This window comes from Podarcis cretensis (genome assembly GCF_951804945.1).
Source record: "Podarcis cretensis genome assembly, chromosome: 6".
NCBI lineage: Eukaryota > Metazoa > Chordata > Lepidosauria > Squamata > Lacertidae > Podarcis > Podarcis cretensis.
The window spans coordinates 23283328-23310139 of record NC_137175.1 but is presented as its reverse complement, the minus strand read 5'-3'; the positions used below and the strand labels follow the sequence as shown (position 1 = coordinate 23310139).

The 26812-nt window shown below is 45.4% G+C and overlaps 1 pseudogene across 1 annotated transcript; it reads right to left on the bottom strand.

The window, feature by feature from the left end:
- Window positions 1-21876: 21876 nt before the first annotated feature.
- Window positions 21877-24649, bottom strand: LOC307217835 (P2Y purinoceptor 1 pseudogene; annotated as a pseudogene). Its single transcript has one exon. The product of its transcript is annotated as a P2Y purinoceptor 1 pseudogene (transcript).
- Window positions 24650-26812: the final 2163 nt, after the last annotated feature.

Genomic DNA, 26812 nt, shown 5'->3' with positions numbered 1-26812 from the left:
ATTCTTCAAACAGCTCTTGTTTATTCAGAGGCCAGAACAGAACTGAGCTGAGGGGCTCAGTCAGCCTGCTTATATAGAGCACCAGTACAACGCTACTGTAACAACTTTCTAAAACTATCCAATCACTGAACGTCACTTTCGATCCTTCATTTGCATAACTATCTACAGTATACCCCTGCTGGCCCAGGGTGCGAACTTCAGTACATAACATAGGGGTTTCCCACAGGCTTCTGGTTGGCCAGTGTGAGAACAGGATCCTGAACTAGATGGGCCATTGACAGGCTGCTCTTATGTTCTTCGCATTAAGTAGCATGGGGGATAAGATTGGATTTGTTCGTTTGTTTAATAAATCACTTCCCATGAAACAGACCCAAGCAGTTTCACAAGAAAAGCATCAGCCATAATAAAAACCATATACGCATAGATAGATCTTTGTTGGACCTTGCACATCCTAGGCCTGTTATAATAACTTGGTTAGGAACCTTGGAAGCTGCCTAATACTGAGTCAGACCTTTGGTCCCTCTAGCTCACCTGGAAATGCCAGGACTTGAACCTGGGACCACCTGCAGATGCTCTACCACGGAGTGACAGGTCGTCCCCAGAGCGGGTGATGGTGTTATTCTCTGTTTCTTGAACAGCTTTGCTGGCAGATTTCTATAGATCAAGCTGCTGTAAAAGGTACACAAGCAGGCCAGGTCGAATGGTTTTTTTGCCTGGTCAGTTGGCAACCCTACATCGAAAGTGCACACACCAACCCACTGCAGGGGATTGGACTAGATGATCCTCAGGGTCCCTTCCAGCTCTACAGTTCTATGATTCTTTCTCTTTTGGTGCCCCAGAACACTTGAAGTGGTATCCCCAGACACTCTGAGAATACAGAAGTGGAAATAAGGGCCCTTCACTCACAGCATGACTTTCTCTCAGCAAAGATCACTACCTGTACATTTACCCCTTAACATTACAATGCATTTATTTAAAATATTTCTATCCTTTTTTGGGCAAAGCCTCAGATGATGATGATGATGATGATGATGATGAAGAGGTTGAGGATGATGATATAAAAAGATTAAAAGCAAAAACAATAAAGCAAATGTAATAAAATAACCTCAGATTAAAAACAATGGGGGGAATTAGATTAAGGAAAATTTCCCTGGCATTGTTTAAAGCTGGGAATTCTGAAGCCCTCTAAAGCCTACACCTACTTCAAAAACACACCTACTTTGCAATTTTGGTGGAATCAATTTTTTTTAAAAAAAGATATTTATTAAGGTTCAACAATTACAAAAAAAAAGAAAAAAGAAAAAAGAAAAACAGACAGTAGTGATAAAAAAGATTACAATACTTCAAAAATAAAAAATATAGCTAAACAATAACATTTAAAAACAATAACATCCATTATTTTCATATATTTATTTTTCATTTACTTATTTCCATGACTTCCTCGCGCCTCCCTTTTTGTATTCTTAATTCATAATTGTTTCAGCAAGTCTTTTCCCTCTTTCTCAGATTTTGTTCTATAATTTATCTTAACGCAATTTAACCTTAAATTTTACACTTTAACCCATTTAACAATCCATTTTAACATAATTCTTTATAACCTTTCTGCTAAGACCATGTAAGTTCATTCCAGCATCTTTCTAACATTCATTAATTTTACAATGTTTTTTTAAATATACTCTAAATTTTTTCCAATCTTCTTCCATCGACTCTTCTCCCTGGTCTCGGATTCTGCCAGTCATTTCCGCCATTTCCATATAGTCCATCAGTTTCATCTGCCATTCTTCCCTAGTGGGTATATCTTGCGTCTTCCAGTACTTTGCAATAAGTATTCTTGCTGCTGTTGTGGCATACATAAAAAACGTTCTATCTTTCTTTGACACCAATTGGCCAACCATGCCCAGAAGCAAGCCCTCTGGTTTCTTCAGAAAGGTATATTTAAATACCTTTTTCATTTCATCATAAATCATCTCCCAGAATGCCTTAATCTTTGGGCATGTCCACCAAAATACATTGAATTTTCCATAATGCTCACCATCACTATCTAGTATCACACTGTATATTGCACTTAAAACACACTTAAAACGTTTTATTTGCAGCTGACTCCCAAATCTCTCAGTTGTCACCAATCTAGAGTCCTGGCTAGTTATCAGTTCTGTTCACTCCTCATGCTATTTAGCAATGCTCGGAACCTTCTACAGATGCCAGAACCTGGTTGCAGGTACATCCTTGGTATAAATTCCTCTTTCTTGCTGAAATTTACATACAGTGGTACCTCAGGTTAAGTACTTAATTCATTCTGGAGGTCCGTACTTAACCTGAAACTGTTCTTAACCTGAAGCACCACTTTAGCTAATGGGGCCTCCTGCTACTGCCGTGCCGCCGGAGCACAATTTCTGTTCTCATCCTGAAGCAAAGTTCTTAACCCGAGGTACTATTTCTGGGTTAGCGAAGTCTGTAACCTGAAGCGTATGTAACCTGAGGTACCACTGTATTTGATCCATTCTAGATGAGTGACAGCCATTTACAAACATTCCCTAAAGGTAAAGGTAAAGGTACCCCTGCCCGTACGGGCCAGTCTTGACAGACTCTGGGGTTGTGCGCCCATCTCACTTAAGAGGCCAGGGGCCAGCGCTGTCCGGAGACACTTCCGGGTCACGTGGCCAGCGTGACATCGCTGCTCTGGCGAGCCAGAGCCGCACACGGAAACGCTGTTTACCTTCCCGCTGGTAAGCGGTCCCTATTTATCTACTTGCACCCGGAGGTGCTTTCGAACTGCTAGGTTGGCAGGCGCTGGGACCGAGCAGCGGGAGCGCACCCCGCCGCAGGGATTCGAACCGCCGACCTTTCGATCGGCAAGCCCTAGGCGCTGAGGCTTTAACCCACAGCGCCACCTGCGTTCCCAAACATTCCCTATGCAGTTCTAAATAACTAGAAGAGGTATTACAGGAAGGCTATTGTCAGGGAACTGCCATCGGAGAGTCAGGTGGTGGAAGGGCTCCAGGAGGCTAGGAGACCCTCGGATGCTGAGGAAGGTACCAGCAGGGGGAGAGAGAGAGTTCCTGCAGAAACTCAGTCAGAGGGAGGGCTCCAAGATACTTCCAGTGAGAACAGCGGAGAAGTCTCAGGACCTCCGTTGGGGACGCCTACTCCGCGCAGAATCCAGAGAGTTTCCGTTAAGGAACTCTTATGCTGGCGTAAATTCCGGAAGCGCCCACTGACGGATTCTGCCAGTGATTGAGGTAGCCATGCACCCATGGCTCCGTGGTCTGGGAGAGTTTTAAAAACTGATTGCATGAGTTGAGAACTCAACCCTTTACGCACAAGCAGCCCCTTAACCCATAACAGTTATGTTTTCACTTTGATTCATTTTGGCTTTGCAAAGACCCCCAAGAGCATTTTATAGATTTCTGCCTATCCTTTGCATTGTTTAGGTTCTAACTGCTTTTTCTTGATATTGCACGCAATAAACCCACCCCCTCCTTTTGCTCTTTCTGCACCTTTTATTATGGCATTCTGGTTTTATTTTAAAATGTTAGACATATGCTTTAAATGTATGATGTCTTCTGGGCTCACAGAGCTTCTGTTTCCTTCTGTTCGAAAATCTTCCCAGTGCTCACAGAGTTCGTGACACAGTTTGCAAATGAACAGTTATATTTCTTTTTATATTGCTCGTGGTCCGAGTTTTTCTGCAGCACTTCAATCCTCGTGTCATTGGAACAGAAAACATTTTCCGCTCCTCCACCTCCAGCCACCTCCTCTGGGCCTGTCACAGTGGCCTGTTAGCAAAGTGGTAAGCAAATAATGAAAAGGACCCTACTCAGCTTTTTCCACCCTCTGCACTCTCCCTTTCAGAAACTGATGTATTGCACCTATTAGCGGAATTAGAAGCGCCAAGACAGTGACATAAACCCTTATCCCGCCCCTGAGTTAATGGAATGGAACTGGAAACCCAGTGAAGCAAGAATCCAATGTCGTCTTGCTGCTTCTATTTATACTTGGTGAATACAGTAGGACCAGGATGTGAAGCATTTCGATTCTTCATGCAAAGTGAATGCGAAAAAAGAATAATTCTGCACCTCCTCCTTTTTCGCAGGGAGTCAACAGCAGGTTCCTATTCACACCTGAATACAGAGATTCTTCAAGGTCATTCAAGATTCGTGTTATTCCTGGAAGGGAGGGAGGGAGCACTGTTTATACATCTTTTCTAGAAAGTCACCTTTCCAGCAAAAGGAAAATATTATTTCCCCCAATAGTTCATCCATTGTTATCACAATTGCCCCACATAAGATAAAAACGTAAGATGAGCCTGGTAGATTAGGCCAGCTAGTCCTGCCCCCTGTTCTCACAGGGTAAAAGGGGAGGGACGTGGGTGGCGCTGTGGTCTAAACCATTGAGCCTCTTGGGCTTGCCGATTGGAAGGTCGGCGGTTCAAATCCCCATGATGGAGTGAGCTCCCGTTGCTTTGTCCCAGCTCCTGCCAGCCTAGCAGTTCGAAAGCATACCAGTGCAAGTAGATAAATATCTCCCCAGGTGGGGAGATAAACAGCATTTCTGTGTGCTCTGGTTTCCATCACGGTGTTCTGTTGTGCCAGAAGCAGTTTAGTCATGCTGGCCACATGACCTGGAAAGGGAGATGAGCACTGCAACCCCATAGTCGCCTTTGACTGGACTTAACTGCCCAGGGGTCCTTTGCCTTTACCTTTTACCTTTTCACAGGGCCCAAAAGCAGGTGCCCACGAGCAGGACCTGAGGACAAAAGCCATCTCCCCACATGCAATTCCCAGCAACTGGCATTCAGAAGCATTACTTCCTCCAACAGTGGAGACACAACCTTAACACTGTGGCTGGAACCATTGAGGGATTGATCCACCACGAATTTGTTAAATCTCTTTTAAAGCCATCCAAGTTGAATGTGATTGAGACTGTACTTTCTGTAAGAGCAGGCAATCGAGTCAGCTGCAGGTTTGAGGAAGCTCTGAACAAAGTGCCCTCAGCACCTCAGATAAAAGCGCTTGATGTGGCCTAGAGAGCTACAGCAGGTGGGGAGATGGTAGAAACAGGTCCAGCACCCTCCAAGTGTTCCTATTTTCCAGGGATAGTCCCAGATTTACAGAAGCCATCCCAGTTTTTGATTTGATCCTGGAATGTCCTGCTTTTCCTTAAAGGTAAAGGTAAAGGGACCCCTGACCATTAGGTCCAGTCGCGGACGACTCTGAGGTTGCGGCGCTCATCTCACTTTACTGGCCAAGGGAGCTGGCGTACAGCTTCTGGGTCGTGTGGCCAGCATGACTAAGCCGCTTCTGGTGAACCAGACCAGCGCATGGAAATAGGATGTCCCTGTTTTCATTGGAGAAATGTTGGAGGGTATGGAGTTATGCGACCCCCAAGCCTAGGAGATAACTATACAACCTTTAGAAGGCATCTGAAGTCAGCCCTGTACATGGAAGCTTAAAAAAATATATTAATGGTTTCTTTTGTTTTTATCTATGTTGGAAGCTGCCCAGAGTGGTTGGGGCAACCCAGTCAGATGGGCAGGTAACAACAACAACAACAACAACAACAACAACAACAACAACAGGATGCCCCTGTTTTCATCAGAGAAATGTTGGATGGTATGCTAGTGACCAGGCAGGTTGGGCACAGGGCAAGGTCTCCAGAGTTCAGAAGGACCCCTCACCAGCTCATTGTGCCACACATTCACCACTACCCAACCCACGTGGCCCTGTGTGGACACTACATGGTAGCCAAGCTCAGCACCCATCTGCAGCAGCTAGCTGGGTGCCCATCTTCACCTCCCTGCTGCCTTGCCTAGGCTCTGAGAAAGGGCCCAGGGGGTCTTCCTTCTCAGAGACAGTCTTTCTGGGCGCCAGGAAAATGCCCTCTTCAAAGTCCTTCAAAACTGGAACCTTCTGCCAAACACATCTTCTGTAATCCAGCTGCTTTGGCATTATATCCTAGTTCCGCTAATGCAGGTGGTATCTCGCCATTAGTTACTGTTGTTATAGTTACTGTGGCATTTGTCCTGCTCTCCCACACAAAACAGTGTTTCGTCTCAGAGTCTTTACCGATTAAAAAAAAAAGGCTTAGCCATCTTAGGAATAAGGCAGGGGTCAGCAAACTTTTTCAGCAGGGGGCTGGTCCACTGTCCCTCAGACCTTGTCGGGGGCCGGACTATATTTTGAAAAAAAATATGAACGAATTCCTATGCCCCACAAATAACCCAGAGATGCATTTTAAATAAAAGGACACATTCTTCTCATGTAAAAACACGCTGATTCCCGGACCGTCCGCGGGCCAGATTTAGAAGGCGATTGGGCCTGATCCAGCCCTCTGGCCTTAGTTTGCCTACCCATGGAATAAGGGAACAACCTTATAGTACACAGACCGATGGTTAGTTTCGGTGTGGGACGTTTACATTCAAGTCCTAGCATAAAGATTACTAGGGTGCCCTCGAGCAAGTCACCTCATAGTCACTTTGTGCACTAAACAGAACTGTAGAAACGCTGTAACCATACAAGTCCCGCCAGCCTCTGCATTTGTTTTTCCCTCCTTCTCTGCCCACCCCCCAAATCCACTCTGAAAGTCCAGGAGAACCTTCAGGACCACACACTGGGATGGGGCAGCGGTCGGAAGATCATTTCATCAGGCAAGCAGAAAAACTTGTGCTGACCAATCAGTCTCCTTAGTGTTGGAACTCTGCCCTCTGTCCCCATGTATGGGAATATGGCTACCCGTGACATTTTTTTGCAAGGACGTTTAGTTTGTCCATTAGATCTGTTATTAAAGCTTCCTGCAAATGTATAACTCTCAGCATCCGTTGTTATCTAGAACAAGCCACAGGCTTTGGAAGTCTCCGATATGGTGACATATTTATAAGACCCACCTGGATATTGTAGCAATGCCAATAACCCAGTTGTGCTTAACGAATGAGGACTTTGCAGCCAAAATTTCTGAGGTAGGTGGGGAGTTTTGTCAGGATTAGATTTCAGCTGAAGGCCATTTGTTTCATGTCTCAGGCAGGCTGTGCATCATTTGTACAACTGAGATTTCCAATACGCTTTTTCTTGTCTCGCCAACAGCCATTAAACGAACCTTAAGCTGCAGAGAAATGATGGATTCAAGGAGACTCAATAACTCATAAGGCAGTCACTGTTTGTGTTTCCATTCGTGGTTTGAATAGCTGACCTTCTATTTAACAACTCCTACTTAATCTGAAGTCAAAATAGCACAAGCATTGAGGGTGTTTCACAATTTCAAAGCCTTTGCTATTCTGCCTGTGCAAAAACAACAAGAATGAAACACATCTGCTAGGTTGTAAATGTGCTCAAATGGTCCACTAAATCTGATATTATCTCTTTCATAAAGACGTGTTTTCTTTAAAAGGGAACAGGCTGTCAAACTGTAGGATGGTCCTAAGACCATTTTAATATTTCAGTATCCATTCAGAATTCCTTCTTGCACACAATTCTCTTTGATAGTGTGAGACCTAAATTTGATACCACATTTGTCAGACTCCAAATCCCATCATCCCCAGCCAGTATGGCCTCCAGCTGGGGATGGTGGGAGTTGTAGTCCCAACAACATCTGGAGGGCTGCAGAATCTGCCCTGTAGTTGGTCTCTTTAAGATATTTATATACTACTTAATTATTTGAATTTCTTAGTAGTGTACATAAGAACAATTAAAGAAAATGTGACAATAGAACAATAATATAAAACCAAACACTTCCTTATACTGCCTGCTGGAACAACAACAACAACAACAACAACAACAACAACAAATCTAGTGCCTGAAATTTAACTAGGAGAGTGCCTGTCTACCCTCAGTTGGTAAGAATACAAAGAGTAATTCCATGAATAATTCTACATTGCTCTCTATCCCATACCATTCCAGTAATGGCTGTACTGCATTCATCTCAAATTGACGTGGACAGAGTACTGGCACAGAGCTATTTTTCAAAGTCTCCTAAAAAATGGAGGGAAATGCTAAAATGTATTTTAACCTGATTGCCTGCTCTTCTCTAATATGAGAGAATTGCATCCTGTATTGGCCTGCAGCTCCCATGCGAATTGTCCTTAAGGATTTGGCTAGCATTATACCCATAGCCCATTCCTAGCATTTTAAAAAAACGTCAGGCAAGAATTGCTCAGTCGCACAAAAATCTAATAAGTGCAGAAAACTTCTGCACAGTGATATGTGGTGGTTTTGTTTTGTTTTGATTCTGGATAGCAATCATTCCATCTTCGTTTGTTCTGCTTTCACTGTGTGTGTCCGTGGTGGAAAAGCTGTGCTGCTCTAGATTTTTTAGACTCCAACTCCCATCAGCCCCTGACAAGATGGCCAATGGTCAGGAGTTGGAGTCCAGAACCATCTAGAGGTGCTCATTCCTGGCGTATATTATTGTGAAGCTGAATTGTCGTGAAATGCAAGGAAAAGGGTAAAAGCAATTGCAGCTGCACGTGTTCCCAACTGGAGGCTGGTCCATAAAAGCAAATGGGGCACTGACACAGTGTCCTCAGTCTGTCCTCACCTGTCTGCCTTCTCACTTACAACGAGCCTTGGTAGTGTGCCTGCATATCAGCTTGCTTCTCCTTAGGCTCAGGGTTTCTCTGCACTTCTGTTTGTCCCATGCCCAGGGACGGATTTAGGTTTGATGAGGCCCTAATTTATTGACACGGGTGGCGCTATGGGTTAAATCACAGAGCCTAGGACTTGCCCATCAGAAGGTTGGCGGTTTGAATCCCCATGATGGGGTGAGCTCCCGTTGCTCAGTCCCTGCTTCTGCCAAGCTAGCAGTTCGAAAGCACGTCAAAGTGCAAGTAGATAAATAGGTGCCGCTCTGGCGGGAAGGTAAACTGCATTTCCATGTGCTGCTCTAGTTCGCCAGAAGGGGCTTAGTCATGCTGGCCACATGACCCGGAAGCTGTACGCCGGCTCCCTCGGCCAATAAAGCGAGATGAGCGCCGCAACCCCAGAGTCGGCCACGACTGGACCTAATGGTCAGGGGTCCCTTTACCTTTAAGTTATTGAAGGTAATGGTGCCCTTTATATGTCCAGCTGTCCTTTGTCAACAACAAATTGTCGCTGGTTTTTGTGTTGAATATATGCTACGTGGTAATTTATGGACCTAATAGGTATCTAAAACCATTTGCACATGTTGCCATGCAACCTGTCCATGCAGAATGTAGGCACCCTATATATAGAAATGAGCAAACCAGTGATATTTTAGGAGCAGGCTAGCAGGTGGGGCCCATTACTTGCCTCATAGGAGCCTACACAACACAAAACACTGTTGCTGTATGTAGGTTTTGTTTTATTTGTTTTTTATCTTATATTTTGGAAATGTACACCCAGGTTTTTTTTCCTTTAATTTTTTGGGGGGCCCCCAAGAGAGTGTTGAGGGACGCAGGTGGCGCTGTGGGTTAAAGCCTCAGCGCCTAGGACTTGCCGATCGAAAGGTCGGCGGTTCGAATCCCTGCTGCGGGGTGCGCTCCCGCTGCTCGGTCCCAGCGCCTGCCAACCTAGCAGTTCGAAAGCACCTCCGGGTGCAAGTAGATAAATAGGGACCGCTTACCACGGCGTTTCCGTGTGCGGCTCTGGCTCGCCAGAGCAGCGATGTCACGCTGGCCACGTGACCCGGAAGTGTCTCCGGACAGCGCTGGCCCCCGGCCTCTTGAGTGAGATGGGCGCACAACCCCAGAGTCTGTCAAGACTGGCCCGTATGGGCAGGGGTACCTTTACCTTTACAAGAGAGTGTGGGGCCCTAAGCTATAGCTTGTTTAGCTTATACGTAAATCCAGCACTGGTCCCATGCTTAAAAAACATGGTTTCAAGCCATTTTCCTCGTGTCCTCTGCTTTCTAGGCATATGTCTGAGTGGATTTCTGTTTGCTCTGCTGCTTTTCCTGGGAAGACCCACTTTTTATCGCTGAAATGGAGCAAAAGTCAATCCCCGGAAAACTGATGACTCCAATTCAGCATTCAAGATCAGACTTTTCCGGGGAATGTGGCAGGACAAGCAGAAATGTGGATGAGCCTCTCATCTCTCTAATACTCGTCTAAATACTCATTCATCAAGTTTCCATGAAGAGCAATGCTTGCCATGGCACCCCAAGTAGTAATGGAGAGCTTTTGAACAAGGCAACTTCCAAGTCTTTTCTTAGTGCAAAGAATAAGCCCCCTGTTTACTTGCAAAGCAATGGAGGTTTGGGCCATGGCAGAGAAAATGAATGCAGGTGGAGCAATGCCTTCAATAAATAATATGCAAGCGCTCTAGTTTGAATGTGATCTGGCATGAGAACTGGCAATTGTGTCCCTATTTTCATCTGACAAATGATGGGAGGTATGAGAGAGGCTTCAACATGGGCAACATGCTGAGTATTAATAGATTATTACAATCTTATTAACTTGATTTCTTACCAGTTCTTCATCCCTAAGGTCCCTGATGGTGGAACAGAGAAAGCAGAGTTCTGGGGCCTGGCAACTGCCCAAGGATGCCAGAGGTACTGTACTGGCCTGGCTGATGCTACCCACTCTGCTAAAATGTCCCTGGATCTATGCTATCTGCAGGTTTTGGTTTCTTTTCCTGCGATCGCTTGCTGCTGAAGGGATATGCCTTCTGGATTTTTATACAACTACTGCAATCCGTGACTGTTTATAAGGGAGACACTACACAGATGGAGACGGCAGTGAATTCCCTTCACTTTCTATTCCAAAAAAGATCAAAGTAAGCAGAAAATAATACACTCAAAGGGATCGTTCTCTGTTCTCTCAGTCCGAAAGAGAGGTTGCAGTCCCCTTCGATTCTTATTTACTCCACAGTGAAGGTGAACAATGGGGGAAATGTTCCAACTGCTCTCTCTTTAATCCATGTATAAGCATTGGGGAGGAAGAAAAATCACAACAGTTGGGAGTTAATAATGAAGGAGGCTTTCTTGCATAGTTCTAGATCAAAGCCAAACGCCTGCCCAAGTCAAACAAATGGTACCTGCACTCTTCAACCTGGCTACTGGATGTTGTTGTTTCGATTTGGGACTGGTTGCCAGGAAAGCAAAGAAGGTGGTTGCTTTCTGCTCCATACCACCACCTATTTTAAAAAGCTGTACCCTTCTACAGTTTTGTTTTTTATAGACAGTTTAGGTTTTTTTAAGAGAATGCTTTGGGCTGATCTCCTTCTAGAGAGCCACACCCCAGATACAGTTTGATTAACAAAGGATATTGCTAACTCTGCAGTCTTAAAAGAAATTTATCAAGGGGTAGGTACCAAACATGCATAAGGTTGTGCAGCTAAACAGGCAACTGTGTGTACACTCCTTCCAATATACAAATACAGCAAGGGTACCCAGTGCCGGATTTACGTATAAGCTAAACAAGCTATAGCTTAGGACCCCATTCTCTTGGGGGCCCCCCCAAAAAATAAAGGAAGAAAAAAACTGGATGTACATTTCCAAAATATAAGATAAAAAACAAATAAAATAAAACCTACATACAGCAACAGTGTTTTGTGTTGTGTAGGCTCCTATGATGCAAGTAATGGGCCATGCCTGCTAGCCTGCTCCTAAAGTATCACTGGTTTGCTCATTTCTATATAGGTGCCTAAATTCTGCATGTGCAAATGGCTTTAGATGCCTATTAGGTCCATAAATTACCATATATCATATATTCAACACAAAAAAGTGACAATTTGTTGTTGACAAAGGACAGCTGGACATATAAAGGGCCCCATTACCTTCAGTAGCTTAGGGCCTCATCAGACCTAAATCCAGCCCTGGGTATGCCCCAATGTTGTTGGACTGCAACTCCCATCGTCCCTGACTATTGGCTTTGCTGAGTGGAGCTGAAGGGAGTTGTAGTCCAGCAATAGCATAGCTTGATTAGTAGGGCCTGAGACTCTTAATCTTAGGGTCATGGGTTTGAGATCCATCTTGGGCAAAAGATCCCTGCATTGCAGCAGGCAAACTAGATGACTCTCGTGCTCCCTGCCAACTCAACAATTCTGTGGTTCTAACATCTGTCGAGGGCACCAGGTTGAAGACAGTTGGGCTAGATGGACAAATTGTCTGACAGATGTTTCCCAGGCTGGTCTACATGTAATAATAAAAAGGTAAAGGGACCCCTAACCATTAGGTCCAGTCGTGGCCGACTCTGGGGTTGTGGTGCTCATCTCGTTTTAGTGGCCGAGGGAGCTGGTGTACAGCTTCCAGGTCATGTGGCCAGCATGACTAAGCCACCTCTGGCGAACCGGAGCAGTGCATGGAAACACTGTTTACCTTCCCGCTTTATCTACTTGCACTTTGACGTGCTTTCAAACTGCTAGGTTGGCAGCAGCAGGGACCAAGCAACGGGAGCTCACCCCGTCGCAGGGATTCGAACCGCCGACCTTCTGCAACTTGAGTTTGACCAAACTGCGGGAGGCAGTGGAAGACAGGAGTGCCTGGCGTGCTCTGGTCCATGGAGTCACAAAGAGTCAGACACAACTAAATGACTAAACAACAACAATATTTTATATGACTTTTTTTTTTTTAACCATAAAGACATTAAGTAGTGCAAATAGCTTATGTATGCTTCTTACTAGCATAAGGATTTCACATGTGCTGTGCCATATGTTTGTTTACATTCTTGCTATGACTTTTGGCTGCCTGCAACACAAATCTAGATTTAATCCGTAGACTATTAATCAATTTAACGATTTGCCCAAGACCACCTAGTAAGTCTTGCGGCTAATCAGGGACATGAATTTAAACATGCATGAGTGCCTTGTATCCAGACCCCACAAACCATTATATACACCCACCCCTGCCCTCCATATTCTTTCCCCCTAAAATGTGTACTTTTATTTAATATTGGGTGTTATATACTTGGCCCCAAATGCCCCAGCTGACTCAGAGACAAAACTAAACATTCTTTTTGAGCCACGAAAACAACAAAAAGGGAGTATGTTACAATTCCAGCTGATCTCTTGCAAGAATGTCTAAAGTACATCAAGTGTTTCTTATTAAGTCAAATTAGGCAGAAGGAGACACAGAAATTGACACAGGGTGCCTGATCTCCAAAAGTCCAGCTGTCTGAAGCTGAACACATCCCCGAATGCTTCACTGCAGAGGACATTTTTCCAGCTTTCCTTGAAAGGATATTTGAGAGCACAATGTATGCTACCTCCTCTTACGAGAAAGTAGTGGGCTGTTTGAAAACAAGATTAAGGGCACTTCTTAAGGAAGCTTATTTCATAGAATCACAGAGTTGGAAGGGATCCCAAGAATGATCTATTCTTACCCTCTGCAATGCAGGAATCTCAACTTCTGAAAATCAGTTGCTGGGAAGAGTGCTCCTGTGTTCAAATCCTGCTTGTGCATTTCCCATAGGCACCTGTTTAGCCACTATGAGAACAGGATGTTGGACTACATGGGCCATTGGCCTGATCCAGCAAACTATTCTTACGATCTTAAGAGAAAACAACTCTACACCATCCTTTTCCTGCATGGCAGCCCTTCAGATATGAAGACTGCTCTCATGACCCACTCCTTAATCTTCTCTATAGACTGAACTCTATAGACTTTCAACCATTCATCAAAGTCCTTGATGCTAAGGCTGCTGCTCCATGTTTGATCATTTAAACCTGCATTCCCAGACCTTCAGAAGTTTTGGACTACAATTTCCACCAGCCACTAGCCAGTTGTTGGGTTGGATAGGTAGCTGGGTATGGATCTATCTCTTCCTTGTACAGTGGTACCTCAGGATACAGATGCTTCAGGTTACAAACGCTTCAAGTTACAGACTCCGCTGACCCAGAAATAGTACCTCAGGTTAAGAACTTTGCTTCAGGATGAGAACAAAAATTGCATTGTGCCTGCGCAGTGGCAGCAGGAGGCCCTATTAGCTAAAGTGGTAAAGGTAAAGGGTAAAGGGACCCCTGACCATTAGGTCCAGTCGTGGCCGACTCTGGGGTTGCGGCGCTCATCTCGCTTTATTGGCTGAGGGAGCCAGCGTACAGCTTCCGGGTCATGTGACCAGCATGACTTAGCCGCTTCTGGCGAACCAGAGCAGCGCACGGAAACGCCGTTTACCTTCCCGCTGGAGCGGTACCTATTTATCTACTTGCACTTTGACGTACTTTCGAACTGCTAGGTGGGCAGGAGCTGGGACCGACCAACGGGAGCTCACCCCATCGCGGGAATTCGAACCTTCTGATCGGCAAGCCCTAGGCTCTGTGGTTTAACCCACAGCGCCACCCGCGACCCTTAGCTAAAGTGGTACCTCAGGTTAAAAACAGTTTCAGGTTAAGAACAGACCTCCGGAACGAATTCATAGCTAGAGGTACCACTGTACTTGCAAGCTGAGAATGAGCTCTGCGGCTCTTCTGTGAGACTCTGGGCCAGCTGGCTTGTATTCATGCAAATTTTAAACAGCTCAAAACAACCCGTCACCAAAAGCTGTAAATGTTTATTTGGTTGCTATCATTATCTGGTATGAACAGAGGAGCCTGGTTTCCTTTGTGTACGTCAAAAGAGGGCCGGCAGTGCACACAATCCAAGCTTTGGTGCAATAGATCTTCATCCAGTCCAGCTAGCTTTTATCATGGAAAGCTCTTCAGCTCTTCAAACTCAGCTGGTGAAATAAACCATCTTTGAAACTTGAGGACTCTCTTGTGGGTTGTCTGAAATGGATAGACTCAAACTAAGCACTGGGTGTTGTGAGATTTGCCTTCTTGTGCAACAAATGGGGGTTCTTTGAGGTGATCCACACTGAAGTTAATCCTTGGTTTCAGTGTGTGCTGAAAAACCCTTTGCAGACATTTTGTGGCAATAGGCTTTAGCCTTCTCTTCCTAGAAGACAAGCCCTGACTGGAAATGAAAATGAGGCAAGTGATTAAGCAAAGGAAGCCGAGATTAACAAATATATAATCAGAAATAGCTTTCGGTTTTTGATACTACTTGTCTGGAAGATTCCAGACCCTCCAAGTGTCCCTACCTTCCAAGGACAGTCCCAGATTTATGGAAGCTGTTCCAGTTTCTGATTTGATCCTGGAATGTCCCGCTTTTCCTTAGGACATCCCTATTTCCATTGGAGAAATATTGGAGGGTATGGAGTTATGCAACCGCCAAGCCAAGGAGTTACAACCCTTAGAAGACATCTGAAGGCAGCCCTGTATAGGGAAGTTTTTTTTATGTTTAATGGTTTATTATCTATCTATCTATCTATCATCTATCTATCTATCTATCTCTATCTATCTATCTATCTATCTATCTATCTATCTATCTATCTATCATCTATCTATCATCTATCTATCTATCATGTTGGAAGCCACGCAGAGTGGCTGGGGCAACCCAGTTAGATGTGTGGGGTATTATTATTATTATTAAGGATGTCGCTATTTTCATCAGAGAAATGATGGGGGGTATACATCTACTAAAAGTCACTAATAAGGGGTGACTTTCTGTATGATGTTATGTTTACTAAGAGTGGAAGTAGACATTGCACAGGAAGTTGCCTTATACTATTTGTCTATCTAGCCTAGCGCTTTTGACTAGCAGCTCCCCTGCAGAGTCACAGGCAGGGTCTTTTACACCACCTGTTCCTTGATCTGTTTAACTGCACAGGCCTGGGAAAGTTCAACACATAGATATGGTGGGCTTAGCCAAAGAGGTGCCCTTCAGCCTTTTTTGAACTACAAGCCCCATCCTGCTTTTCCTCCTGAGCTAGGGTTTCTCCGTTGACATGAAACACCCAACCGCTGCTGTGTTTCTTCTTCCCCTCTTCTATAGACAACGCCGCACTATGCATTTATCTGACCCCAATGGCAGCTAATATTGTGAAGTGGGGACAGGATAACCAGGGGTGGAGTAAGGTGGGGGCGGAGGGTGAACTGCCCCGGTGTCATCACTGAGGGGGGTGACATTCGGCGCACCGCCTGCTCGCGACTCTCGCCTACCCTACGCCGTCAGGGGAAGGTAGAGCTGCGGCACTTTGCCGGTGGCCTTCCCCTCTTCCCCCTTTGTTTTGACAGCTCTGAGCTCCCTGGCTACTGCAGGAGGTAGGCAGGCAGGCAGGGAGAGGACGGGAAGGAGGCAGGCGAGCAAACAAACAAACAAACAAACAAGCAAAGGATGGAGGAAAGGAGAGAAGCAGAAGCTACCTCAACTCAGGACCCAAACCCTGTAACCCCAAAGAAAGCTCAACAACTTTGGCCAACCCTCCCCTAAAAAAGCTCAGCAACTCCTGTCAATGACAATGGGTAGATCACAGCCAGTCTTTTTATACTGTGAGTAGATCGCAGTCTCTTGGGAGTCCAACTAGATTTCAATGGGCGGGGGGGGGGGGGAACGACAAGAAATTTTCCGCACCGGGTACCACCTTATCTTGCTACACCACTGAGGACAACGCAAAGCATGATGATGTCATGGGACAAGGGACAGAGGGAGTGCAATGTAGTGATGGGAGAGAATATTGGTTCATTTTCCTTTTAAAGGCAAAGCTACCTACCTAATCCATACTTCTCAAAACAATGTGACGTGAAAGCACAGCCACCTTTCGAAAAGTGTACTCCTCTGAATTTTGCAGTGCAGTTCTCCAGCCACATCATGTGTACAGAAATGCAGATATGGGGGGGGGGGTTAATAGTGTGTATATAAATGCAATTATTAATGAAAATAACTGACAAGAAGGCATCACATTTGAGAAAAACACTCAGCTGTAGTGCAGTTGATCAGATGAGATTGTTGGGCGGCTTTCATTAAATTATCAAAGGTTTCTGGCTCCCGGTAAAAGAACTGCTTGCACTTAGGCTATGCAAAACAGAGAAGAGTATCAGTCTTTGGATGTAGTGGGCAATCATCCCTTGAGTCACTGCTTTGCATCGGTTGCCCCCCCCTCCCCCGGCCAAGTCACAAATTTGGGCCTGGCTCCTGTTGGTGGACAGGTACAAATGAAAACAAGCCTCCTACACCTTTAATAGTTGCGTAGAAGATGAAATGTCAGCAGGTGTAGCTTGTTGAAAATCCCCCCTCCCCCCGCTAATGAAGATGCAATACAGTGGTACCTCGGGTTAAGTACTTAATTCATTCTGGAGGTCCGTTCTTAACCTGAAACTGTTCTTAACCTGAAGCACCACTTTAGCTAATGGGTGCTTCCGTGCCGCCGCCCCGCGATTTCTGTTCTCATCCTGAAGCAAAATTCTTAACCTGAGGTACTATTTCTGGGTTAGCGGAGTCTGTAACCTGAAGTGTATGTAACCTGAAGTGTACGTAACCCGAGGTACCACTGTAGTCCTGTTCTTGTTTTGCATCTGGCAAGCATAACCTTAGGTTCCCAGGTCTGAGAGGGGGGGGGGGAGATCCTATCCTGCAAAACTAAAGTCAGCCCATGCCTGACATATTGCATATATCGCAGTCAAAATAAATGCTAAAATAGGCAAAAAACAAAACAAAACCCCACAACCCTTCTCAATTGCAGTGATAAAAAGCATGTCTCTTTTGTGAACACATATATAGGACTGACCACTGATGTTACTGAAGAAACACTATAAACTGAATTATTTGTGTTCAATATAGGAACCTGCTGTATACCATATCAGACTTAGGACTGTTTGCCTAGCTCTTACTCTGACTGGCAGCAGCTCTCCAGGGTCTCCTTCCCATCAATGGCTACTTGACCCTCTTTTTTAATCAGCCAAAGGTTGAACCTCAAACCGTCTGTGTGCATGGCATGTTCTCTATTACTGAGCAATGGCTTCTACGCCTAAATTTTGTTGGTCATATACATTTACGGGTAAAGAGTTGTCCTGTCACCACCACCTCATATTCAAAGGGAAACTGGCTAAGGGGAAATGTACAGGATAGAAAAAACACGTGTAATTTTGTGCTGCCAATTTAGCAATTCAGGCAGAGAAGCAGGGCATTCAAAATCTGACCCTTTCATGCCATTGAGCAATACCTATCTCCAATCTTCTGATGAAGGGTTCCTGTAGTCTACCGGTGTGGTTTTCTTGTGGGTGCATTTGGCTACATGTATTTGAGATAACTATACTGCATTAGTGGTGGATCAATTCTGAACCATACAGAATCATACACTTTAAACGTTGCTTTGCCATGCTTCCCCAATGCTACCACATTATTGCCATTGAGAGGGGCACTCTTCCACTATAACAAGGCCAAAAAACATACAACCCAACCAAAACCCAAGACATTTGTGGCATCAGGTACAGGGTTTTAGCAGGATGCTATGGGGTATGCACTCTTTGGGAACAAAGCAATAGAAAGTTTTGCAGACACAAACAGTATTAAAAGTGGGATCACATATAACTGCCCCATTACCGTCATGAGCACAAATCATCATGAAGGCACAATAAAAAGGCCATCGGGAAGGACCCAACGACTACTCATATACAGTTGTGGTAGCTTCTGTTTGCTCATGTGGTTCCTCATCTGAATAAGGATATATGTGTGGAATTCTGTTTCCATGCCTATATCTCCATTAGCCTAAGCAAGTCCCTCTTTAAATATTACAAGCAGTGACCGTGCTCAACTGGCTGCGCTCAGCTAGAAATGCCCAAGCCACTTCTACAGTTGCAGATAATTTTATTTTTGAATTAAATACTAGCTCTTAGGGAAAATGCAATGGCGTGTCAACAACAGCAGCAAAAACCCTTTAAAATCTATCTAGAATGTCTTGTTTCCACCCCACCCCGAAGCCATCATCATATGTCACCCTGCAATAATTATCCAGTCAGTAAGTTTTCCCTGAAATTATTGTATTTGTCACAAATGACATTAGTTGGACAAGGACTGTGAATTCCCAAACATTATCTTTTACCAAAAAAAAGGCACCTACGTAAAGTCTATGTCCAGATTCACATCAACTAGCTACATGTGTGGTTCTGATCTAGCTGCTAAAAAAACCTGGGGATAGTTATTTTGATCAACTGAGTGAAAGGGACCGCTGTGGGGCTGGATTTAGTTTATCTACTCCCTTGCTAAACTGGCACCACCACTGATTTATCAGATCAGATTATGTGTGTTTTTCTGTCCTGTGCATTTCCACTTGAAAGAAAAGCAGCCAAACTCCAAATAACATAAGAGCCAAGTGATACCTTATGCAGGAGATCTCTGGATTTGTATCCTAGCCAACCGGTGCCTTTTGCAGGTCAAAATAGCAGTTGAAGAGGGTGGGTTTTGGCCGGCAAAATGGCATGGTGGGGAAAGGGTTGATCACCATTAACTGCATTCCATACAAAAATGCAAAGGGTTGGATCTTGATTAAGTTGGTTCAATTTAGGTTCTGTTGAAATTGATGAACAGAGAGGGAAAGACCAAAGAAGAAGAAGAAGAAGAAGAAGAAGAAGAAGAAGAAGAAGAAGAAGAGTAGTAGTAGTAGTTTGGATTTGATATTCTGCTTTATCACTACCCAAAGGAGTCTCAAAGCGGCTAACATTCTCCTTTCCCTTCCTCCCCCACAACAAACACTCTGTGAGGTGAGTGGGGCTGAGAGACTTCAAAGAAGTGTGACTAGCCCAAGGTCACCCAGCAGCTGCATGTGGAGGAGCGGAGACACGAACCCGGTTCCCCAGATTATGAGACTACCGCTCTTAACCACTACACCACACAGCTCAGTGGCAGCACATCAACTCACACCATATGTCCATCAAGCTCAATACAGCCTACACTGACCCACAGTGGCTTTCCAGGGTTTCAGACAAGGAGTCTCTCCCATCTCTACCTGGAGATGCTGGGGATTGTACCTGGGACCTTCTGCATGCAAAGCGGATGCTCTGCCACTGAGCTATGGCCCTTCCTCCAAAGAACTGCAGCCTCAATCTGGATCGAGCCCAGTATCCTAGGACCTAGTGTACTGCAAACTGCCCTGTGATCCTTGGATTAAGGGTGGTACATTAAGTGAATGAATGAATGAATGATCCAAACACAGACCTCCCATGTAAGGTGTAGTTTGAGTTCAGATTTATCAGTGCACTGCTGCTTTTTACTGAAGCGATCTACACTGTTAAGACCTCAGCTCCTGTAAAACAGGGTGGAGACTTTATAGTGTGACAAGAGATCCAATCTCACTCATAGAAACTCACTCAGTCATAGAGTTGGAAGGAGCCACATGTTGGAAGGAACCCCTGCAATGCAGGAATATTTCATCCAATGTGGGGCTCAAACCTACAAACCTTAAGATTAAGAGGTTCATGCTCTACTGACTGAGCTATTCCAGTCCTCCTAAGACAATAAAAACCTCCTTATTCCATTTTTACAAACCAACAAGGAGATGTACAAAGATGATCATGGATTGGACGGGCAGTATCATATGTATTTTGCTCTGATAATGTTTATTTTCATAAAACTAAGAAACCCCCAAAATGTCATATGGAATTGTAGGGAGAAACAATATGATTGCAAGGTACTCCTCCCAAGATAACCATTCTGATCTGATACTTGGCTGTTGTAAGCCGGAAACCTGTACAATGCTTTCAGATTTCATCTCCAGAAACAAAATGCTTAAATTTGTTGCATACCAAATAAAACGGGTTGGATAAAAATATTAAATACACCAATGTGTGATCTCCTGCAGATTAGCATGTATGAACTGCTAACTGTTTTGTGATTAGACCCCTGGCTGCTTAAAGTGACTACACGCATCTGCATTGTTCTACTATCTTGCTCTCCCAAAATAGCTGAGAAACAAGGTGACCTTTCCATTCTGCCCAGTGAAGATTTGGATGCAGTTCAATGACTTATATCTTCTTCTAGCAGCACCAACAAAAATTATTACTTTATCCATTTTGAAATTATTGCACTCAACTGATTGACCTTGGGCCTTCTTATCTCTTTTCTTCTCTCCCTCCTCCAACCTTCCTCACGGGATAGCTCCAAGGATGCTGTAGCTCTGTGGTAAACCATAGTTGAGTGAAGGCCTGTGTCTCTGTAGACCATAGCTCAGATACAATCCCTGGCATCTCCAGGCAGGACTGCGAGAGACCCTATGCGAAATCCCAGGGAGCTGCTGGTTAACCTCAGGTTAAGTACTTAATTCGTTCTGTAGGTCCGTTCTTAACCTGAAACTGTTCTTAACCTGAAGCACCACTTTAGCTAATGGGGTCTCCTGCTGCCGCTGTGCCGCTGGAGTGTGATTTCTGTTCTCATCCTGAAGCAAAGTTCTTAACCTGAAGCACTATTTCTGGGTTAGCGGAGTCTGTAACCTGAAGCGTATGTAACCTGAAGCGTATGTAACCTGAGGTACCACTATATTGAACTAGATAAACCCATGGTCTGATTCAGTATAAGACAACATCCTTTGCCTCTATGCCTACCATCATGCACACTCCTCAAAAGACAGGACACAAATGTGGGAGTCCAACAAACATGGATGAAGCTGTGTGGTTTTTTTAAAACTGATTCTGGAAGATATAAGACAAGTGGGCATTTTCTAAGAGATAAATATTTGTGATAAAGCAAAATCTACCAGACCCTTGGATTCAACTGTTAACTTCACTGCATAATGCACACATTGTTTTACACCCTTTATCTAATTGGCAAATACAGCATACGATGTTCTGATGGGGGGTGGTTTGTTGAGGACCAGGGGTGGGGAAGTACAGATGTTGTTGAAGTACAACTTCCATCATCCCTGACCACTGGGCATGCTGGCTGAGGCTGATGGGTCTTGGAGTCCAACAACTTTTGTAGGATCACAGATTCCCCATCTCTGTGTTTGGATAATGAGAGGTTTGCTTGGTGCAACAGAGACTCATGTCACATTAGAGCTCATTGACTTTTGTTGGAGAGGTGCCTGGTTCAATCCCTTCTACATGGACTGACAGCCAATCTTTCAAACAACCACAAGCTACCTTAAAATCAAGCAAATGCAACCTCTTCAATGTGCTCAGAACCATTTCAAAAAAATATTTAATTCCTCATCTTGAAATAGACACCAAAGGAATTGGTACAAATGAGTAAATAACTCCAGTACAGCTATATTTGTAATCATCATAATGTGCCGTAAGGTCATTTGCACGCATTAAGCAGTGATATTGTAAGCCATACATGTCTTACTGAGCTCAGAAGAACTTCCTAGGAAAGAGTGCATAAGGTTGCAGACTAACTGGTGTAGCCACTTCAGGATATACTTTAGAGAATGTTGTCTGGTTCAATGTAAACACTGTAACACAGTCCCCCCAGAAACAAAACCACAAGTTTCTAGCCCTCAAACATTCCGCATAGCCCATTTCTTCCCAAATGTTTATATTAATCATTTGTGGTCAAAAATAGGAGGGGGAAAGTGTCAATGAATTGTTGAAAATCCTGGATCTACAGTGACTGCAATAGCATTGACATGCTTTCTCCAGTAAAGAGAAATGGAAATTTTCATGGATAATTGAAAAGTGCATCTAATACAGGCATCTGGATAAATTTCCTGCTTATGCTCCCCACCAAATGGTACCACACATATGGATATACATAAGGCTTGCAATCCTTCGTGTTAAGACAGGTTGCTTAAATCCTATTGTCTTCAAATGCACAGGCCTCCAGTTGTGGCAATTAGACATATACTGAGTAAACAGGTGCAGGACTATCAAATTGAGTAAATGAATAACTGTACAGGTGCAGAATGCTCAAGGTGCAGTGCTATAAATCTTGGCTGTGCATCGGACAGTTTCTGATAAACCCTTCCTTTCCGGTAAAGGACAAACACCACATTCATCCCACTATTGCCTCTGAACATAGCCTTTCTAAGAAGCACTTGCAAGGTTTTCTAGATCTGTTTCACTGGAGAAAACAAGTGCATAAAAGAAATATGTGCTTAAATCACATGCAATGGTGCCTCTGTGACATATCACATTCAGTTCTTTTAAAAACTAGTCTCTGCCCAGAGAGAAATGGATATTGCAAAGAAGCCCACATAAGCATTTAGGGTATGCTTTTCTTCTTCTTTTTAAAGTCAATTCAGAGATAATTAGACACCTCCTCACATTCTTCATTGAGCATAATGCTTTGCTTATTTTGGTCCAAGCGCTGCTGGTTTTGACTTTGCCAAAGATACCCCAGCGCCTTTCTCATCCTTCGGCCAAAAGCCCTTGACTGGGTCACCAGGTCCTCACTAGCCATCAGGTACAAGAGAGGATTCACAGCACTGTTGAGGCTGGCCAAGCCTCGTGTCACTTGATATGCGATGTAGATGTTCCTCAAGGTCTGAGTGCAGGACCCCTGCAGCTGCCACCTCCGTGACAGCAAGTTGAGGTTCCTGAAGATGTGGTAGGGGAGGAAGCAGACGGAGAAGAGCACCATCACCAGCACCACCAGTTTGATGCTCCTGCGCCTGAGGATAGGGTCCACGTTCCGGTTCCTCTGCAGGACCAGGACCACGTGGCAGTAGCATCCCGTGATGATGAGGAAAGGGATGACGAAACCGGTCACCGTGATGGTCAGGATATATGGCAGGTAGGTCCCCAGGTTCTCGTGCTCCGTCGTGTCATGGCACTTGACGCCCACACGGTCCGTCTTGCTGAAGATGAAGTCGGGAGAGAGCTGGATGAGGACCCAGGCCCAGACCACGACGCTGAGCGAGACGGTAGGCCCGAGGGTCTGGCACCTGCCGAGCATCCTCAGAGGGTACACGATGCCCAGGTAGCGATGCACACTGATGCAGGTCAGGAAACCGATGCTGGCGTAAAGGTTCAGGTGGAACAGCAGGCGCGTCACCCGGCACCAGCCTTGGCCAAAGAGCCACACGCGACCCAGGAGGTAGTAGGAGACCAGGAAAGGGAGTGTGACCACGTACAGCAAGTCCGCCACCCCTAAGTTGCACACCAGGACGCTGAGGGCGCTCCAGCTGCCCTTCCGAGAGCTGGCACACAGGTTCCACAAGCCCAGCCCGTTGCCCACAACCCCTAGCAGAGAGACCACCAGGTATATTGTCGGCAGGAACCACTGGGTGAAATCCGTGTTCACAGGGCACAGGAGTTCAATGTTGAGTGGGGTGGTGCCAACTGTGGTGTTGGCCAGGCTGTCTATTTCTCCTTCCATGAGGTCCATGACAAAGCTGCAGCTGGGGTAGAAGAGGAGGAACCAGGGAGAGGAACTACAGAAGGGGATCCTGCCAGGACTAAATCAGGGAAAGGAGCAGGGGAGATGTCTATGCAGGAGGGATCTATGAGTTCCCAAGGGAAGGCTTAGGAAAGGAGGCAGCATTGGTGAACGGCAGAGGCACCAGGATTGCTTTGCAGCCTTGGCTCAGAAGGGAGGTCTGGGAATCAAGAGCCGGCATGGGCAATGGGCACAGAAGGGAGCTAAGAACGGGAGGAGGAAGCAGAAGGTGTCCTAGGACAGGGTGATGAGGATATGGAAACTCGAGGGAGGGAAGCGGAATGGACGGCGCTGCAGAGGAAGAAAAGGCGCAGGGTTTTTCGCCTCGACGGGGCGATTTTGGAGGAAGGGGAAAGGGCGCAGGAGGACAGGTCTCACTTTGCCGCTGGTTTGCTTCGCGTTGCGTCCGATCTCCGCCCTCTCCGACTCCAGATTCGACTCGTGGCCCCGGGTCGCGATGGAAAGCTGTCGCCTTCCGACGTGCTGCTCGCGGTTGAGGCGTCGGCGGGGCCTCGTCTCCGCACCGTCGCAAGGGGAGCCTGTCGGATGCGCGCTGCTCCCGGAGCGCGGCGGAGTCTGCAGAGCGGAGGGGAGGTGAGACGCGACGGGACGGGACGCGAGGAGAGCAGGGGGCGGAGATGCAAGAGGGATCCGGGAGGAGCCCGAAAGTGAAAGTCCAAGCTGGGGTTGTTTGGGAGAGGGGAAGGCGGGCGGGGAGGGGGGCGCCTCGGGGGAGGGGAAGCAGGGGGCGTGGGACGGCCACCCTTCCCGTGCCCTCGGTTTGAACCTCGCCTTTGCACGACTACCTAGATTGCATTGGCTTTGCTGCTGGTCCTCACCACGCGCTCCTGCTTTTATTTGTACTGCGTTCGCGCAGGTTCTCCAAATCCCTCCAGGGAAACGCTTGTGCAGAATCCAAGTAGGTGAAGGACTTGGACTTCATGGATGATGGCTGTAGCCATAACTTTCCCCATCTTACCACTTTATTACCTGCGAGTAGCGATTGTAAGCCACATTAAGGTATTTATGGTGTGTAAGTGATGAATAAATGCAAATAAGAGGTGCATTTAACGCCTGTCCTACATGTGTAGTCTGTTACACATACAAATCCTAAGAAGCTGGGGACCGGCTTCGCAGTATGTTAGAATACAGCTTACATGCGCATAACATCATTGGACATGGGACATTAACTGTGTCGTTTTGTTGCTTCAGTTTAATTATTTACTTGTGTTTTATCTTGTATTTTATTCTGTGAACTGCCCTGAGATCTTTTGATGAAGGGGTGGCATATAAATTTAATAAATAAAATAATCATAATAAATATTCCCACTTAACTGTTTCCATTGCTTTTTTTCTAAAACATGTTTAGGGGTACTCTCATTTTGACTCAAGAAAATCGCCATTTTATAGTTCAAACCAGGAAAAATACAGTAAATGGACAGAAGTACAAAGATTCACAAAATGTTTAGGGGTATGCGTACCCCTGCATACCCCCCCCCCCAAAAAAAGCACTGGCTCTTTCTTTCTTTCTTTCTTTCTTTCTTTCTTTGTTTGTATGTTTTATTCCACTTTTCAAACAACTACCTCGCCAAGTAGGTCACATGAATAAGAATTAAAAAGTTGTAGAGTTGGAAGGGATACCCAAGGATCATAAAGTCCAACCCGCTATGATGCAGGAATCACAGCTAATGGATCCCTGGCCATCACTGAGTGAGTGAGTTCCATAGCTGAATGATACACTATACCCTTCAGGTATTTGAAGATGGCTATCATATCACCTCTCAGTCTTCTCTTCTCTGGGTTAAACATACCCAACTTATCTCAATAGGGAGAGACAAAGACTGAAGTTTACAAACTAAAATGTCAGAATGAGGAAACGGGCTAAGGCACCTTTCCTGAATCGACACTTGATGTTAGCTAAACACGGTGATACTTGCCAAGCCAAATGATGGGGAGAGGAATCTCTGCTGAACAGTGATGGCAGGGAAGGGGCGCAGCACACAGTGGCTGCACACACACACACACACACACACACACGTCAGCACATGGCTTTTCCCGGAGCAAGGTTTCCCAAACTTGGGTCTCCAGCTGGACTACAGTTCCCAACATCCCTGACCACTGATCCTGCTAGCTAGGGTTGATGGGAATTGTAGTCCAAACAGCTAGAGACCCAAGTTTGGGAAACCCTGCCCCAGAGACTCCTGGGAACTGTAGCAAAATAGTACTGGTCATATGTACAAAGCCCCACTTGTCTAGGAACCAGCGTGTTTTTACATGAGTAGAATGTGTCCTTTTATTTAAAATGCATCTCTGGGTTATTTGTGGGGCATAGGAATTCATTCATCACACACACACCCCCAAAAAATATAGTCTGGCCCCCTACAAGGTCTGAGGGGCAGTGGACCAGCCCACTGCTGAAAAATTTTGCTGACCCCTGCATTGGTCTATCTAGCTCAGTGTTTTCTGTCTACACTGATGGGCAGGAACTCTACAGGGTTTCGGATCTGGGACGTTTGCAGCCCTGCCAGAAGATGCTGCTGACTGAACTGGAGACCTGTTGCATGCAAAGGAAATGCTCTGCCTCTGAGCCAAAGCCCTTCTCAAGCAAACAGAGACAGAATGTATTTATGGCAGCCTTAGCTATTCTTAGGGATTGCTACATGCTTGGACCACCTGCCTCTCTGGCCCAGGAAAATATGTTGGCTGGTTCAAAACAACCATGGCTTGCCTGGGGTTTATG